Below are 6,051 nucleotides of genomic sequence, written 5' to 3'. Positions count from 1 at the left end.
TTCCATTGCTTATTAGTTTGTTGTGATCATTTGTTTATCTAATCGAACGGGAACAATTATGTAAGTAATGAGGAATAGCACCGATTTGAACTTCTAAATCTACGATTGACTTCAACCACTAATTGCTAAGTGATAACGAAATTATTATTCTCGCGCTGCCGGAATTAATCATTTCATGGATCATTGGCGTGGTTCAAAATCAATGTCAATTATAAGTGAAACATGCTTGACGTTAGTTTTAGATGATTCCAACGTGTTTTACCGCATTAAAATGAATGTGTAGCATTGAAGAATCGATAAATTTTGAATTGAATTTCATGGATTGGAAAATCATGAAAAAATATTTAAGGCTAATTAATACCTACCATAATATCACGATGAATCCACAGAGAAATTGTTTGAATTACTTTCAGAGAAATGTTGGTTTGATGATTTGAGGAACACTCATATTATTTGTTTCTTGTTTGATCTCTTTATATCTTTTCTGATTTTCTATCTAATCTGAAAGCGATCTTAAATTGATTGATTCTTTTTGATTTTGAAACGCATGATTTTTGAATGTTTATAATCATTGGCAAGGTTGGTAAATGGCTGGATATGGCGCCAACCCTGCAAGCCAACCATCAAGGAAATGAATAATCAACGAGAGAATACGAACCGGACAATCGGCGAAGACCACAGCGTCATATGAGATCTAAACGCTCAGGTTGGCCACGAGGAGGAATTCAGACCGACGATTGGGAAGTTCAGCGCCCACCGGCTGACGAACGAGAACGGCAAACGCCTCCAAGAATATGGCCATTCGTAGCACCTATTTCCAGCCCATCCTCCCGTATCGGTACACCTGGAGATCACCTCAGCAGACAGAAATGCAAATCGACCACGTTTTGTTCGATGGATGGCACTTCTCCGACATAACCGACGTCAGAACCTATCGTGGCGCTAACATTGACTCCTACTACCTGGTGATGGTGAAGCTGCGCCCAAAACTATCCGTCATCAACGATGTACGATACCGACGCCCGCCTGGGTACAATCTAGCGCGACTGAAACAACCGGATGTCACCAATGCGTACGCGCAGCATCTTGAGGCAGCGTTGCCGGATGAGGGCGAGCTCGATAGGGCCCCTCTTGAGGACTGCTGGAGGACAGTCAAAGCAGCCATTAACGACGCTGCCGATAACATTGTCGGATATGTGGAACGGAGATTTTAGAGGAGAAGAATGCAGTGCGGACTGCAATGCAAAACGTAGAACGATACAGACTGAAGCGGTAACAGCAAACCCGCCTATTCCGGGACAAAAAGCGCCGCCTGGAAGAGGTGGAATGCCAAGAGATGGAGTTGCTGTACCGTTCTCAAGAAACACGGAAGTTCTATCAGAAGCTCAACACATTCTGCAAAGGCTTCGTGCCGCGAGCTGAAATGTGCCGGGATGAGGATGGTAGAATCTAGACGGGCGGACGCGAGGTGATCGAAAGGTGGAAGCAGCACTACGATGAACATTTGAATGGCGCAGAGAACACTGGTACAGAATGTCAGGACAGCGAAGGCGACGGCTACGTCAGCACAGCGGACAGTGGAAACCAACCAGCTCCCACGATGGGGGGAAGTTAAGGATGCCATTCAACAGCTTAAGAACAGCAAGGCCGCTGGCAAGGATGGTATCCAAGCCGATCTCTTTAAGAATGGGCCCGGACAGGTTGATCGCTTGTCTGCATCGTAGCTAGGGGGGTAGGTACGGTCCGCATCAGGCCCCCAAATCGTGGTAAAAGATTCATTTAAAATTATGAAATTGATTTATAGAAAACTAACACGTTAACTAGCAGATGAAAATTCAATTTTAAGATGACCTTGATCAATGTGTAGGGGCCCCATGATCAATGGTATTAGTGATTAGAGAAGCCTACACTCAGAAATAGAAATAGTCACAGAATTACTGAAGTTTGTGCATTGATGACTATTTTCAATCTGCCTCTCTTTCATTCTGTTTTGAATTTTCACACTAACTGTTGTTTCGATTGGGTTGAAGCTTAGCGATGCATCAACCCAGGTGAATTGACAAATAGCATAAAAAGTCCCTGCAGAATGAAAGAGAGACAGATAAAAAATAGTTCTTAATTACCTACTTAAATTTTGTGATTTTGTGACTTCCCGTGATTCTGAGTGTAGATAGCTATTTAAAATTCATTCTCAATAACTCGGTTTAATTTTGTAATTCATACGGATCTACCAAAATGTGCGGGGCCCATAATCGTATTAGAAATTGATTTGAAGGTATGTTACAGACCATATCCTTAAACAAGCTATTTTTCATTGAAATAATTGAGAAAATAAATTAGTTACCATCTTCGGGACACGGTTTGTATACAATCAATGATGGTAACAGATCTCTTATTAAAATGTCAGCCTCTATTTTAATACAAATCTTTTTTATTCATTCTGCATTGAATCCTGCTTCAAAAGGGTTCATAAAGACCTTCAGAGACTACCCAAGTAACACCTAGCCCGCTAATTCGCTTTTTCAGTCTTGTAGGGCTATTATACGGATGAAATGGAGTATGTCAGCTGTATAATAGCACTATATTAGCACGCAGGGCGAATTATAGTGCTGTTTAGTTACTTGAGAATTACACGATTTTTTCACAGGTTCTTTAGGAATTTCGTTTCAGATTCCTCGAAGGAAAACTTTAGAAATTATTTTACTTTCAGAAATTTATCTAGTGCTTTCTACAAAGATGTCCTCCAGAATTTTTTTTTATTGATTCCAACACCAAGTCTCCCAAAAAATCTTCCAGCGTTGTTCCAAATGATTGTAGGAGGAATTTCTTCGTAATTTGCTCCAGGAAATTCATGAGCACTACAATGCTTTTCTCAGCTATTTTGATTTCCACAGTTGTTACTAAAACAGATCTTCCAAAGTTTCCTACAGGAGTTCTTTTAAAAAAGAAATCATTCTACCGTTCTTAAAAAAAAATTTCCAAGAAGATCTACGAGAACTCATATGCCCGTTTGTCCAGTTTGTAATTCAAGAATTTTTATATGGATTTCTTCAATGATTCATCCACATTTAGGGTAGGTCAGGCCCGGATTTGGGGGGGTGCCAAGGGGGCAAATGCCCCGGGCCCCCCGGTTGAGGGGGCCCCCCGAGGACCCACAATCAAGAACAAAAAACTCTATAAAATACCTTTCCATATTTTCTCTTTAGACATTTGAACATATAATTCAAACGTTTCAAGACAACTTTTCAATATTTGAGTTAATTGTTTTTCTTCACATAATATCTGAATCGCACAGTATATTACAAGAAAACATGAAAGTTAAGCCAAAACCTCCAATATTTATTTTATATTAATTATAGAAGAATGTTGGAGGTTTTGGCTTAACTTGGAATTAAAAATACGCTTAACGTTTTTGCAGGGTTTTGGTGGGCTTTAAAGCCGTGCGGTTAGTGTCACCAAGGTATTTGGCCGCATTGTACTAAAAAGTGTGGGTTCGATTGCCGCCGCAGACCGAAAAACTTTTCGTGAGGAATGTTTTCCGACTGTGTCACTGGGCGTTGCATGCTTGTCTAGTGTGGTGCTTCCTTCAAAGGGCTAATAGCCCACTGGAAGCATTAACATGTAGTGTTATTTATTTTATTTTATTTTTATCTTTAAAAAATACGGCTAAACCTGTAAAGCACTGCTAAATTCAAAGAATTTTCTGGGTTCCTATCAGAACTTCAAAATTTTAACATATTTGCAATTCTATCAGAGACCTGAAATGTATGGGAATTTCTATTGTGACGCGATGATCAGTATTTGTAAATACTTTTCTATTTTGTATGCCAGAGTTGATGAAGTTTTCTTTGAAATCAGTATAGGCTTAGTTTTGATTTCGTAAAGGTTAAGCTTTGAATATAATCCAATTCCAGGCCGATTTACATACAAAATGTTCAAGTTTAGGGAACTTTATAACAGCTTCAGACGAATTCATTGACGTGAAATTTGAACTACATCTAATAAATACAGTGGGATTCCGTTTTTGGCATGCTCCATTTTTGGCATGCTCCGTTTTTGGCACCCCCCGATTTTGGCAACAAAATGGATCCGTTTTTGGCAACAATTTTGAATACCACTAAAAAAATTTATTTTTGTTATATGTATTATCGTGTCTTTTGCTTAAGTTATTTAAACAGCAGGTCAACTACACACCGACTAAGTTTCTGAGCTCCATCGTTTGCGATATTCCTAAATCCCACCATCTACTACGGGCTCACGTACGCGTTTATTTTCTTCGGAATGATCATTGGCCATGCATTCGCAACTTTTCATGGGTTCATTAATCTCAATCAGTATTTCAAGTAGCGGCCAAACACTTCTTTCAGGCATTCATACTGTGTAACCAGCCCCTTTGAGTCTGCCAGGAGGTAATACAATTAATAATAACCACTTTTCATCAGATTTAGAAACTATTAGTTTGAACAAAGCACAAACACTGACACAAGAGCAACAAGAAGTGTATGGCTCACACAGAGCTTCAATGAGTTTTGTCACACTTTTTTAGCTCGCTGATTTTATTTTTATACAATTACATACAAACACGGCAAAAATTATGTTGTAAAATTTACTATTGTAGCTGACTACGCTCATTTTTAAAACTATCATGAAATTTCAGAACAAATTACAGGTCGGACTCGATTTTCCGGAGACTCGATTATCCGGGGACTCGATTATTCGGGATTCGATTATCCGGAATTTTAGACTCGATAATCCGGAATTTTGATTTTTGATGTTCTTGTTTTTCAATTTTTATGCATAAATCTGAAATAATTTGGAATTGCAATATAAAATATGAATTGTTTTGCAGTATTGAATGTATTTAAGAAAAAGGGGGTTTGAAAAAGTGTTTTTTGTGTACGCTGATCAACAAAATTTTTATTTCTTGAATAAATCCCTACTGTTTCTAAAAATATTTTCTGGCTATGCCCCCGCATTATATAAATACAACAACGAAAAAAGATAATATATAAGTTCTTTTATCGAAGATTTCAATTTTTTTCTTAGTGATTCGATTATCCGGAGGATTCGATTATCCGGATTAAAAAAAAAATCGATACTCCGGATAATCGAGTCCGACCTGTACTACGTTTATATACCACCACATTACTGGTACATTTGATAGAACTCACTTTCATCCATCTAGTTTCGACTACAGACATGGTAAAACCAAGCGTATTTCTGGTCTGCTGAAAATTACCAGTGGGAGCGCTTAAGTTAATGCCCTGAAATGGTAGTTTTTACCGCACTTTTTTGCGTGTAGCGTGTGTAAAAATACACCGCAGTAATAAAAAGAAATAAAACAAGAAGCTTTGTATCTTACATTTTAATGAATTGAATATTGCGTAAATTGCGTTGTTAGTGATAATGCAGTTCACAAACGCAATTTAATCGTTTTACATTCTTAAAGACGTTTTTTTTTGGAGACGATTCAACATTCTATACAAACTTTATAGTCAAAGATACGGGTACCATAACATAATCAAATGTTCCTTACTAGCTGGGACTATGAGTTTGATAACTATACTCTGGAGATTCTCAGGGGATTCATGGTTTTAGGGGGCATCTCAGACATTTCAACAGATTCTGGAGATTCCTAGTGGACACTAAGGGTTTCTTGCGAGATCCTGAGAATGTTTAATTTCTTACTGGGATTGCTGTGAAAAATCTGGTGATTCTAATAAACTTTTAAAGTTTCTAGAGCATCCTGTGAATTCCTACCAGGCTATTGTAGAATGGATAATTTGGGAGATTTTTTAAAAGCTTTCCAGTGAAATTTTGAGAGTGTTAGTAATAGCCTGCGAATAATAAATTTTGAAAATTTTCATAGGAGACTTGAAAATTTTCAGGAATATTGCATTTGAATCCTAAGATGTCAAATCCTATCGAAATACTAAGCGAGATCATGAACTTAAAGGTGAATTCCTAGCAATATGCTTCAGAGTAAATTTCCGTAGGATATACATATATTTATCAGAACTTCCAAAACACAACTAATGCTCATTTAAATAA

This window comes from Aedes aegypti, chromosome 3 (assembly GCF_002204515.2).
Source record: "Aedes aegypti strain LVP_AGWG chromosome 3, AaegL5.0 Primary Assembly, whole genome shotgun sequence".
Lineage (NCBI taxonomy): Eukaryota > Metazoa > Arthropoda > Insecta > Diptera > Culicidae > Aedes > Aedes aegypti.
This window is presented reverse-complemented; position numbering follows the sequence as displayed.